Source organism: Peromyscus maniculatus, chromosome X (genome assembly GCF_049852395.1).
Source record: "Peromyscus maniculatus bairdii isolate BWxNUB_F1_BW_parent chromosome X, HU_Pman_BW_mat_3.1, whole genome shotgun sequence".
Lineage (NCBI taxonomy): Eukaryota > Metazoa > Chordata > Mammalia > Rodentia > Cricetidae > Peromyscus > Peromyscus maniculatus.
The window spans coordinates 13146211-13159196 of NC_134875.1; positions in this window are offsets into that span (position 1 = coordinate 13146211).

The window sequence follows — 12986 nt, forward strand, 5'->3', positions numbered from 1 at the left end:
AGCAATCGACTGTCTCACCTATTCAGAGGGCCTGATCCAGTTGGGGGCCCCTCAGCTTTTGGTTCATAGTTCATGTGTTTCCATTCGTTTGGTTATTTGTCCCTGTGCTTTATCCAACCTTGGTTTCAACAATTATCGATCATATAAACCCATCTCTTTCTCACTAATTAGACTTCCAGCGCTCCACCAAGGGCCTAGCAGTGGATGTCTGCATCCAGATTCCTCAGTCCTTGGATGAGGTTTCTGGCACAACTATTAGGGTGTTTGGCCATCCCATCACCAGAGTAGGTCAGTCCCAGCTGTCTCTCGACCATTGCCAGCAGTCTTTTGTGGGGGTATCTTTGTGGATTTCTGTGGGCCTCTTTAGCTCTTTGTTTCTTCCTTTTTTCATGTGGTGTTCATTTACCATGGTCTCCTATTCCTTGTTCTCCCTCTCTTTTCTTTTTTTTTTTTTTTGGTTTTTCGAGACAGGGTTTCTCTGTGTAGCTTTGCGCCTTTCCTGGAGCTCACTTGGTAGCCCAGGCTGGCCTCGAACTCACAAAGATCCACCTGCCTCTGCCTCCCGAGTGCTGGGATTAAAGGCGTGCGCCACCACCGCCCGGCCTCCCTCTCTTTTCTTGATCCAGCTAGGACCTCCCACTCTCTTTCCCTCGACCCTCACCCTTCATTGCTCCCACTCATGTGCGGGCTGTTGATGTAGTTCTCATCCATTTCTCTGTGTCTTTCTTGGGGTCCCATTTTCCAGGTAGCCTCACTGGTGATGTGAGTAGGAGTCCAGTCATCTTTGTTCCACATCTAGCATCTTCCTGTGAGTGAGTACATACCATATTTGTCTTTCTGAGTCTGGGTTACCTCACTCAGGATAATTTTTTTTCTAGATCCATCCATTTGCCTGCAAACCTCATGATGTCATTGTTTTTCTCTGCTGAGTAGTATTCCATTGTGTATATGTGCCACAATTTATTTATCCATTCTTCAGTTGAAGGGCATCTAGGTTGTTTCCAGGTTTTGGCTATTACAAACAATCCTGTTATGAACATAGCTGAGCAAGTGCTCTTGTGGTATGATGGAGCATTTCTTGGGTATGCCCAGGAGTGTTATAGCTAGATGTTGGGGGAGATTGATTCCTGATTTTCTAAGAAAGTGCCATATTGATTTCCAAAGTGGTTGTACAAGCTTGCATTCCCACCAGCAGTGGAGGAGAGTACACCTAGTTCCACATCCTCTCCAGCATAAAGTATCTTCAGTGTTTTTGATCTTAGCCATTCTGACAGGCATAAGGTGGTATCTCAGAGTTGTTTTGATTGGCATTTCCCTGATGATTAGGGATGTTGAGCAATTCCTTAAATGTCTTTCAGCCATTTGAATTTCTTCTGTTGAGAATTCTCTGTTTAGTTCTAAAGCCCATTTCTCAATTGGACTGTTGGTCGTTTTGATGTCTAATTTCTTGAGTTTCTTATACATTCTGGATATCAGTCCTGTGTCACATGTGGGGTTGGTGAAGATCTTTTTCCATTCTGTAGGCTGTCGCTTTGCCTTGTTGACCATATCATTTGCTCTACAAAAGCTTCTCCGTTTCAAGAGGTCCCATTGATTGATTGTTTGTCTCAGTGTCTGTGCTACTGGTGTTATATTTAGGAAGTGATCTCTTATGCCAATGCGTTCAAGACTACTTCCTACTTTCTCTTCTAGCAGGTTTAGAGTAGCTGGAATTATGTTGAGGACTTTGATCCACTTGGACTTAAGTTTTGTGCACGGTGACAGATATGGATCTATTTGCAGCCTTCTACTCTTTGATATCCAGTTATGCCAGCACCCTTTGTTGAAGATGCTTTCTTTTTTCCATTGTACACTTTTGGCTTCTTTGTCAAAAATTATATGTTCATAGGTGTGTGGGTTAATGCCAGGGTCTTCAATTCTATTCCATTGGTCCACATGTCGGTTTTTATGCCAATACCAAGCTGTTTTTATTATTGTAGCTCTATAGTAGAGCTTGAAGTCAGGGATTGTGATGCCTCCAGAGGTTGTTTTATTGTACAGGATTCTTTTGGCTAACCTGGGTTTTTTGTTTTTCCAAATGAAGTTGAGTATTATTCTTTCCAGGTCTGTGAAGAATTATGTTGGTATTTTGATGGGGATTGCATTGAATCTATAGATTGCTTTTGGTAAGATTGCCATTTTTACTATGTTAACCCTGCCTATCCATGAGCATGGGAGATCTTTCCATTTTCTGACATCTTCTTCAATTTCTTTTTTCAGGGACTTAAAGTTCTTGTCATATAGGTCCTTTACTTGCTTGGTTAGTGTTACCGCAAGGTATTTTATGTCATTTGTGGCTATTGTAAAGAGTGATGTATCTCTAATTGCCTTCTCAGCTTCACAGTCCTTTGTATATAGGGGGGCTACTGATTTTTTTGAGTTGATCTTGTATCCTGCTATGTTGTTGAAGGTGTTTATAAGCTTTTTCAGTTCCTGGGTGGAATCTTTGAGGTCACTCAAGTATACTATCATGTCATCTGCAAATAGGGAAAGCTTGACTTCTTCCTTTCCAATTTGTATCCCCTTAATGTCCTTATATTGTCTTATTGCTCTGGCTAGAACTTCAAGTATTATATTGAATAAGTATGAGGAGAGTGGACAGCCTTGCCTCGTTCCTGATTTTAGTGGAATTGCTTTGAGTTTCTCTCCATTTAATTTGATGTTGGCTGTTGGCATGCTGTAAATTGCCTTTATTATGTTAAGGTATGTTCCCTGTATTCCTGATCACTCCAAGACTTTTATCATGAAGGGGTGTTGGATTTTGTCAAATGACTTTTCTGCATATAGAGAGATGATCATGTTGTTTTTTTCTTTGAGTTTGTTTATATGGTGTATTACGTTGATGGACTTTCGTATGTTGAACCACCCTTGCATCCTTGGGATGAAGCCTACGTGATCATGGTGGATAATTGTTCTGATGTGTTCTTGGAGTCTGTTTGCCAGTATTTTATTGAGTAGTTTTGCATCAATGTTCATGAAGGAGATCGGTCTGTAGTTCTCTTTCTTTGTTGCATCCTTGTTTGGTTTAGGAATCAGGGTAATTGTAGCCTCATAGAAGGAGTTTGGTAGTGTTCCTTCTGTTTCTATTATGTGGAACAATTTAGAGAGTATTGGTATTAACTCTTCTTTGAAGATCTGGTAGAATTCTGGGCTGAAACAATCTGGTCCTGGGCTTTTTTTGGTTGGGAGACTTTTAATGATTGTTTCTATTTCCTTAGGGGTTATTGGACTATTTATATAGTTTATCTGGTCTTGATTTAACTTAGGTATGTGGTACCTATCCAGAAAAATGTCTATTTCTTTTAGGTTTTCCAGTTTTGTGGAGTAGATGTTTTTGAAATATGACCTTATAATTCTCTGGATTTCCTCAATGTCTGTTGTTATGTCCCCCTTTTCATTTCTGATTTTGTTGATTTGGATTCTCTCTCTCTGTCTTTTGGTTAGTTTGGATAAGGGCTTGTCTATCTTGTTGATTTTCTCAAAGAACCAACTCTTTGTTTCATTAATTTTTTGTATTATTCTCTTAGTTTCTAATTTATTAATTTCACCTCTCACTTTGATAATTTCCTGGCGTCTATTCTTCCTGGGAGACTTTGCTTCTTCTTGTTCTGGAGCTTTCAGGTGTACTCTTAAGTCACTAGTGTGGGATTTCTCCAACTCCTTTATGTGGGCATTTAGTGCTATGAATTTCCCTCTTAGCACTGCTTTCATAGTGTATCATAAGTTTGGGTATGTGGTGTCTTCATTTTCATTGATCTCTAGGAAGTCTTTAATTTCTTTCATCATTTCTTCCTTAACCCATTGGTGATTCAGGTGAGCATTATTCAGTTTCCATGAGATTGTAGGTTTTCTGTAGTTTTTGTTGCTGTTGAAATCTAACTTTAAACCATGGTGGTCTGATAGAACACAGGAGGTTATTCCAATTGTTTTGTATCTGTTGAGATTTGCTTTGTGGCCAAGTATGTGGTCGATTTTAGAGAAAGTTCCATGGAGTGCTGAGAAGAAGGTATATTCTTTTTTGTTAGGATGGAATGTTCTGTAGATATCTATTAGGTTTATTTGTATCATGACATCAGTTAAGTCCTTTATTTCTCTGTTAAGTTTCTATTTGGGAGATCTGTCCAGTGGTGAAAGTGGGGTGTTGAGATCTCCCACTATTAATGTGTGGGGTTTTATATGTGGTTTAAGCTTTAGTAATGTTTCTTTTTTATATGTGGGTGCCCTTGTGTTTGGGGCATAAATGTTCAGAACTGAAACTTCATCTTGGTGGATCTTTACTGTGATGAGGATGTAATGCCCTTCTTGATCTGTTTTGATTGATTTTAGTTTGAAGTCTATTTTGTTGGATATCAAGATGGCTACACCCGCTTGTTTCTTAAGACCATTTGATTGGAAAGTCTTTTCCCTGTCTTTTATTCTTAGGTCGTGTCTGTCTTTGAATTTGAGATGTGTTTCTTGTATGCAGCAGAAAGATGGGTCCTGCTTTCGTATCCATTCTGTAAGCCTATGTCCTTTTATAGGTGAATTAAGTCTGTTGATATTAAGGGATATTAACGACCAGTGATTGTTCATCCCTGTTATTTTTGGTGGTAGTGTGTGTGTACTTCTCTTCTTTGGGGTTTAGTGTTGTGGCTTTATCTACTGCCTGTGTTTTCGAGTATGTATCTGACTTCCTTAGGTTGGAATTTTCCTTCTAGTTCTTTCTATAGGGCTGGGTTTGTGGATAGGTATTGTTTAAATCTGGCTTTGTCTTCGAATGTCTTGTTCCTTCCATCTATGATGATTGAAAGTTTTGCTGGGTATATTAGTCTGGGCTGGCATCCATGGTCTCTTAGTGTCTGCATTACATCTGTCCAGGTCCTTCTGGCTTTCAAAGTCTCCACTGAGAAATCGGGTGTTATTCTGATGGGTTTACCTTTATAGGTCATTTGGCCTTTTTCCTTTGCTGCTCTTAATATTCTTTCTTTATTCTGTACATTTAGTTGTTTAATTATTATGTGTCGAGGGGACTGTTTTTGGGGGTCTAGTCTGTTGTGTTCTATAGGCTTCTTGTATCTTCATAGGCATTTCCTTCTTTAAGTTGGGAAAGTTTTCTTCTATAATTTTGTTGAATATATTTTCTGTGCCTTTGAGTTGGTATTCTTCTACTTCTTCTATCCCTATATTTCATAAGTTTGGTCTTTTCATGGTGTCCCAAATTTCTTGGACATTTCGGTTCATGACTTTTTTGGCTTTAGTGTTTCCTTCGACTGATGAAACTGTTTCTTTTACTGTATCTTCAATGCCAGAGATCCTCCCTTCCATCTCTTGCATTCTGTTGGTTATTCTTGCATCTGAAGTTCCTGATCTTTTACTCAGGTTTTCTATTTCCAGCATTTCCTCTCTTTTTGTCTTTATTTTTTCAATTTCCCTTTTCAGGTCTTGGACTGTTTCCTTTATTTGTTTCATTGCTTTTTCATGATTTTCTTTCAGTACTTTATTGTTTTCTTCCAGTACTTTATTGTTTTCTTCCAGGACTTTATTGTTTTCTTCCAGGACTTTATTGTTTTCTTGCAGGACTTAATTGTTTTCTTCTAATTTGTTTGCCCTTTCCTCTAGTTGTTTATAGCTTTCTTCCCATTTTTTTGTCTTTTCCTCTACACAAACCTCTACCTTCTTCATGATGTTACTCATAAGGCTACTTTCTTCTGCTTCTTCCAATTTTTGATGTTCAGGTCTAGATGTTGGAGGCAGGCTAGGTTCTTGTGATGCTGTATTGTTCTTCATTTTGTTGTATGTACTTCTGCCTTGATGTCTGCCCATCTCCTTGTGGTTCCTTCTTGGTCTTATCAGTGTACTTGGTTCAGAAAGAGCTGACAGATTCAGGAAGTCTCTCTCTCTTGTCCAGATGAGAGTTCTCTTGTCCAAATGGGAACTCCAGGGCAGGATGGAAGCTCTTATCTGGACCGGAATTCTGGGGAAGGATGGGAGCTTTTGTCCAGACAGGAAGTTCAGGGTAGGATGTGTGCTCTTGTCCAGAAGGGAAGTCCAAGTCAGGATGTGAGATCTTGTCCAGGAGGGAAGTCCAGGGCAAGATAGGAGCCCTCTCTCTCTGGTCCAGAAAGGAAGTCGGGGGCAGGATGGGAGCTTGGCGCCTGTCTCTAAGTCTCAGGAATTGGCTGGGGTCTCGGGCAGATGGGCGTGGAGGCAGGGCGCGGAGATTGCAGGGACTTCCCTGGGGCTTGGAAAAGGGGATCCCTCCTGGTGGGGCTAGAAGGGGACCTGCCTGGTGGCCAGAATCTGGGGCCAAGTTGGGCAGGTCTTCCCGAAGTGGCTGGTGCCCAGGGATGGGGTCTGGTTTGGGCCTGGATACTCACCTCTGGTCCAGAAGGGCCCATGACAACTCTTATAAAGGAAAACATTTAATTGTAGTGGCTTTTGTTGTTTCAGTTCAGAAAATGGTTTGCTTACAGTTCAGATGTTTAGACCATTAATTTTTGGGACATGGTGGTGTGCAGACATAAGTGATGCTAGAGAAGTAGCTTGAAGTCCGAAATCTTGCTGGCAACAGAAAACGGTCTGTGACACTGGGTGTATCTTGAGTATAGGAGACCTCAAAACCTATTCCTATAGTGACACATTTCCTTTAAGAATGCCATATCTACTCCAACAAAGCCTCACCTTCTAGTAATGCCACTCCCTTCGGGGGCTATTTTCTGCCAAACTACCCCATGGACAAAGACACATTGAGTGGGAGAATCCAGAGGGTCTCTACCTTACACAAAGAATGACAGGCAACTAAGCAATGCTGAGATTGGAAGAAATAGTCTTTGTCAGGGAAGAGCTCACCCATTGGTTATCTGTTGCCGGAGGGCTTCTCTCCAGGTTCCCCAAGCCCCGCAGTCCCACAATCCACTTATAAAATAATCACTCAGACGCTTGTATCACTTATAAACTGTATGGCCGTGGCAGGCTTCTTGTTAACTGTTCTTTTATCTTAAATTAACCCATTTTTATAAATCTATACCTTGCCACGTGGCTGGTGGCTTCCCAGCATCTTCACATGCTGCTTCTCCTGGCGGTGGCTGCAGTGTCTCTCCCCTCAGCCTTCCGCTTCCCAGAATTCTCCTCTCTCCTTGTCCCACCTACTTCCTGCCTGGCCACTTGCCAACCAGTGTTTTATTTATATATAGAGCAATATCCACAGCACTTCCCCTTTTCTTCTTTTTTTAAAAAGGAAGGTTTTAACTTTAACATGGTAAAATTACATATAACAAGACAATTACCGAGCAAGAATTATAGTTACAATATTAAAGAAGATGTCCTATCTATCTTATATTTGTGAGTTTAAGGTTTTATATCTAACTTATCTTTTATCATAACTGAGGAAATTACAACTATCTAGTTTTCAACCACATCAAAGACCTGAGAAGGAACATAATGGTCCCTGAGAAATGGTAGATGGATGCAAGCAACTTTCGGGAATCTTGCAAGAGTAGACCAAGACAGCTGGCAGCCTGGACAGTCACCTAATGTTTCTCAGTATTGTTGGTGCATTCAAATTGGCTACAGGCCTAGAGTATCTGACAGACCATTTTCAGAAGCAGGATTTCTGAAAGACCATCTTACCCTGTCTTGGCAGAGTACAGTGGTCGCTTTCCTTGTGTCCCGCTTGATATTGGAGAAATTATTTTGGCCACTCCACGTAGTTAAAAGGATATTTATTAAATGGCGTAACTCACAAATTAAGTATTGGGTAGGTCGCAGGGTCTGGGGAAGGTGTAATGCAGTCTAGCGGTGTTCTCCGGAGCTCTGCACAGTCAATCTGCACCGGTCAGCGTTCCGGCACCGAGAGAGCGCCCAGAGCGAGCGCTGGCCCATCCAGCTCTCCGGTCCCCAGGCGCCTCCCCTCGCCCCGCCTCGTAGGCGTGACAGTTGCCAGAGTCTCAATGGGGGTTGGAACCCACTACAGTTATCTAATACCAAATGGTTATCTCTAAAATCAAACATGTAAGGAACTTCAAACATACTGAGCAAGTTGTATTTACGTGCATAGGAATACACACACACACACATACACACACATATATATATATATATAACATACATGTGCATATATGTATGTATATATGTATGTAACAGTAATTAAGGAAAAAAGGCCATAAAATTGAGGGTTAAGAGTGGTAAATGGGAGGATTTAGAAGGAGAAAAAGGAAGGAGGACATGATATAACTATATTATAATCTCAAAAAAATGAAAGAAATAATTTAAATATTTGTTTTAGATATAGAGAAAAAGGTTTCAGATAAGCAGATTTTTGAGATTCCAAGTTTCCAGATGATGATTAAGTATTTTCAACAGGAGCATGATGGCTGGACTTCAGAACCTCAGCTAACATATAAATAAAGAGGGTGTGGTGGTCTGCCTACAATCCCAATGCAAGGACAGGAAGTGGATTCAGGGCAAGCTAGCAGAGTTGAGTGGGTGAGCTCTAGCTCAGCAAGAGACCTTGCCTCAGTAACTAAGCAGGAGAGCAATTGAGAAAGACATACAATGTCAATCACTGTTCTTCACATATACATGTACAGATGTGTGCCTATATTCTGACGTGCATATATACACCCAAAAGTGAACATGTATACATACACATATGTACACCACACACATACACATACTAACAACAACAAAAAGAAAAAAGGGAAAAGCTCAAGTTTCAGAAGAAGCTACTGAAGTCCAAATTATCATTTGTAATATTTTGCCGTTTTTGATATATCTGAATGACTATGTTTCACACTGTTAGAACATAAGTAAGTGAGTAGCCTGCAGTTAGACTAGTATTTAAACAAATGTTTAGAGGTCTTAAAAACATCTGTGGAGAATCCTAATTATTTTAATAATAAGAGATGTTTTCAATAAATAAATACAAGAAGACCAATTTCAGAAATATTATCAATGGGACAAAAAAAATACTTCTGAACTCCATTTAATGAAATTGAATAGCAACATTTCAGGTTAGCACAAAGAACTTCATGGAGGACTGGAGTAGTTGTGCTTTCCTCTGAGAGTCCCAAATTTCATAGCCAAGAATCGCAGATACTGACAAACACTTTAGTGAAATTTGAGAACAGCACTTCAAGTCATGACAAAAGGTATTGTCAAAACAAACTTTCACTTCATAAGGAAAGACCTTATTCAAGATACACAGGAAAATTTCTTGAAATAAATAAAAAGAAAGGAAGGAAGAAAATGAGAAAAGATACCACATAAAATTAAGCCTTTGAAATTCTAAATTACATTTAAATTCATATGGAAATGTATGATTTATTTTCTTTAAAAATAGGGCAGGCTAACAACCATAACATATATGCAGAGGACCTAGTTTGGTGTTTTATGGGACTTCTAAAAGTGGAAGTGGATAGGTTTCTGACCGTTTTGCCTGCTCTTGGGACTTATTTACTCTGTGATAAGAAATGTGAAGAATAAAATATGGGTATGCAGTGGTTTTTAATATCTATCTTAGAACATTAGAGACAATATTACATGGAAAAAAGAATGTATATCATGTTATAATTGTGATTCTACTACATACTATATCTGCAAGCTTCTTTTATTTATTTATTTCCTGGGTGAGCCTCAGGTTTATCATCTGAAAATTATGAAAAATCATCCTACTCTATTCTTTTTTTAAATAATTTGATTTAATATTATATATCAGCCATGAGTTCCCTTGTCCTCCCTCCTCCCGCCCCGCCTTGCCCTCCTCCCATCCCACTCCCCTTTCCATCTCCTCCAGGGCAAGAATTCCCCTGGGGATTCAGCTCAACCTGGTTGGTTCAGTAAAGGCAGGTCCAGTAGCCTCTTCCCAGGCTGAGGAAAGTGTCCCAGCATAGGCCCCAGGTTACAAACCGCCAGCTCATGCACTAAGGACAGGTCCCAGTTGCACTGCCTGGGTGCCTCCCAAACAGTTCAAGATCAACTGTCTCATTTTTCCAGAGGGCCTGATCCAGTTGGGGGCTCCTCAGCTATTGGTTCATAGAATCCCTCCTCTTTCTCGCTGATTGGACTCCTGGAACTCAAACAGCATTGTTTGAAATAGCCAGAACCTGGGAAACAACCTAGATTCCCCTCAACTGAAGAATGAATTAATAAAATGTGGTACATATACATAATGGAGTACTATTCAGCAGAGAAAAGGAATGACACCATGAGGTTTGCAGGCAAATGGATAGATCTAGAAAAAAAATCATCCTGAGTGAGGTAACCCAGACTCAGAAAGACAAACATGGTATGCACTCACTCATAGGAGGATATTAGATGTAAAACAAAGGATGACTAGACTCCTACTCACAACTCCAGGGAGGCTATCTAGAAAACAGGACCCCAAGAAAGACACAGGGATCACTCAATGACAGAGAAATGTATGAGATCTACATGAACAACCTGGATGTGAGTGGGGATAATGAAGGGCAAGGGTTGAGGGAAAGAGAGCTTAAGGGAGCAGGAGATACCAGCTGGATCAAGAACAGAGAGGGAGGACAAGGAATAAGAGACCATGATAAATGAAGATCCCATGGGAATAGGAAGAAGCAAAGTGCTAGAGAGGTCCCCGGAAATCCACAAAGATACCTCCACAATAGACTGCTGGCAATGGTTGAGAGAAAGCCCAAACTGACCTACTCTGGTGATAGGATGGCCAAACACCCTAACTGTTGTGCTAGAAATCTCAACCAATGACTAATGGAAGCAGAGGCAGAGATCCATGGCCAGGTCCGAGGTGGAGCTCTGGGAGTCCAACCTACTCTATTCTAACCCTTTTACAAAATTTAATTAGGCATTGTCACTCAAAAATGTGAGACACAGAGTTAATGATATAAATCTTTTTTATGCATATACATATGTTGAACACTAGGTATTTTTTAATAGTTTTTATAGTTTTTTTTTCACATTTCCCCATTTCCTTCATGATTCATTTTTTTTCCTGGTAACCACGATCCCATTCAATATCTTTATGGTTATTACCTCATGTTTATGTATCCTATGTGGCTTATCTTACTTTTCTATTTATATGCAGTCTTAAATCTTATTTGTTCTACTCAATTATCACAATAAAGAGAGATAGTAAGTAAAATAAACAGAAATACATATAGTAAAACACTTTAATTCATTTTATACAATCCAAAATACTTTACTTTTGCTTACTGAGTCAACTAAGCAGGCTCCTATGGGCTCATGAGTCTGAAGCAGCAAGCATGGGACATGTAAGGGTTTATGCTAGATCCTTTGCATATATGCTAGGTCTGTTAGCTTGGTGTTTTCGTGGGACTCCTAATAGTGGGAGCAGGTTTGTTTCTCTGGGAGTAGGGTTGTCTCTGTGTCTTTTGCCTACTCTTGAAACTCTTTTCCTCCTATTGGGTTGCCTTGTCTAGCTTTGATATGAAGGCCTACACCCTTGCTTTCTTGTACCCTATTTTGTCCTGTTTAGCTCTATTCTCTTGGAGACATGTTATTTTCTGAAGAAGTGATGGAGGAGTGGATCTGGGAAAGAAGAGAGGGAGAGGAGTTGAGAGGAGTAGAAAGGAGGCAAATTGTGATCAGGAGGCATTGTATGAGAGAAGAATTTATGTAAGAAATGAGAATAAAATAAGAAAAGAAATAAATATGGTGTCAATGTACCTTATTTAATTGCAAGTACCAAAACCAAAAGATTGTACTAATTCTAATAATAAATAGAATGATGCATAGTCACAAATGAAAGTTCTTTTTAAAATATAAGGATAGATGGACTGTGGAAAAATACAACTAGTCAGCATATTGACAAAATTGGTAAGGAAAACTCTGTAGTTTCAGAAACAATATTTGATGAGAATCACGATTATTTTTGAAAAAAAATCTGAGAAAACTATGAATAAAAAGGAGCTTCCATAATACATCCCTGTGTAATTAGAACATTGCTAAAGCTTTCACCATATTTGGACTAAAGCAAAAAGTCAATTATTTCATCAGTTCTATTTGACATTTTTCTGAAGGTTTTCAAAAATTAAAGATAATAAATGTGTCATAAGTACTGGAAAAGAAATGAAATGTCATTTTTGACAAATGACATGATTACATATATAGAAAACCCTGAGATTATTATCTTCAGTCAAATATTAAAATTAATAATATAATTTTAATATAATACTACTTATAAGGTTTATTTGAAAAAACAGAAAGCTATTCACATTTATTCATGTCAATTAATTAGAAAAGGAGTTAAAATTCTAAACATTATTAAATATATTATTTTAAAATATAAAAACTATTAATGAATTTAATGAATAAAAGAAAGTCTTATAAACTATAATCACAAAATCACTGTTGACATGAGTGTGCAATGCCACATAATGGGCAGATGCTGTGAATTTCTCTAATATTCAATAAAATTTCAATTAGTCCATGCAAAGTGCATGTATTTGGTAATCCTACAACTTACATGAAAATGCAATGAGGAAAAATTACTCAATAATATCAATGTGTGATTTAAGAAAATAAAACATGATATGTATACAATACTATACAGGAAGAACTGAAATTATATGATAATTGGCCAGTATGATATTTGCAGTAATGGAAAATTAGTCAATGAACAGCTCCAAAATAATCTTGTACATGTATATTAAATCAATTTATGGTAAAGCTGCATTATAAAACAATGAGAAAAGTTTGTTATCTTCAGCAAAGTGTAGTGGACCAATTAGGAATCTGCATGAAAATGTATCTTATTGGTATGGAATAGAGAAATCCTAGTTATTATAGCTCTGTGAAATTGAAAATAGTTAGATATTTGATAGAAACCATAGGAAAATTTGGGTCATATGGAGCAGGCAACTGTTTCTTTGACAGACCCATAAGTAACATTTTCCATACATAAGTGATAGTGATAAATTATACATTATTAAAATTAAGAATTTGGAGCTGAGCTGCTAGAG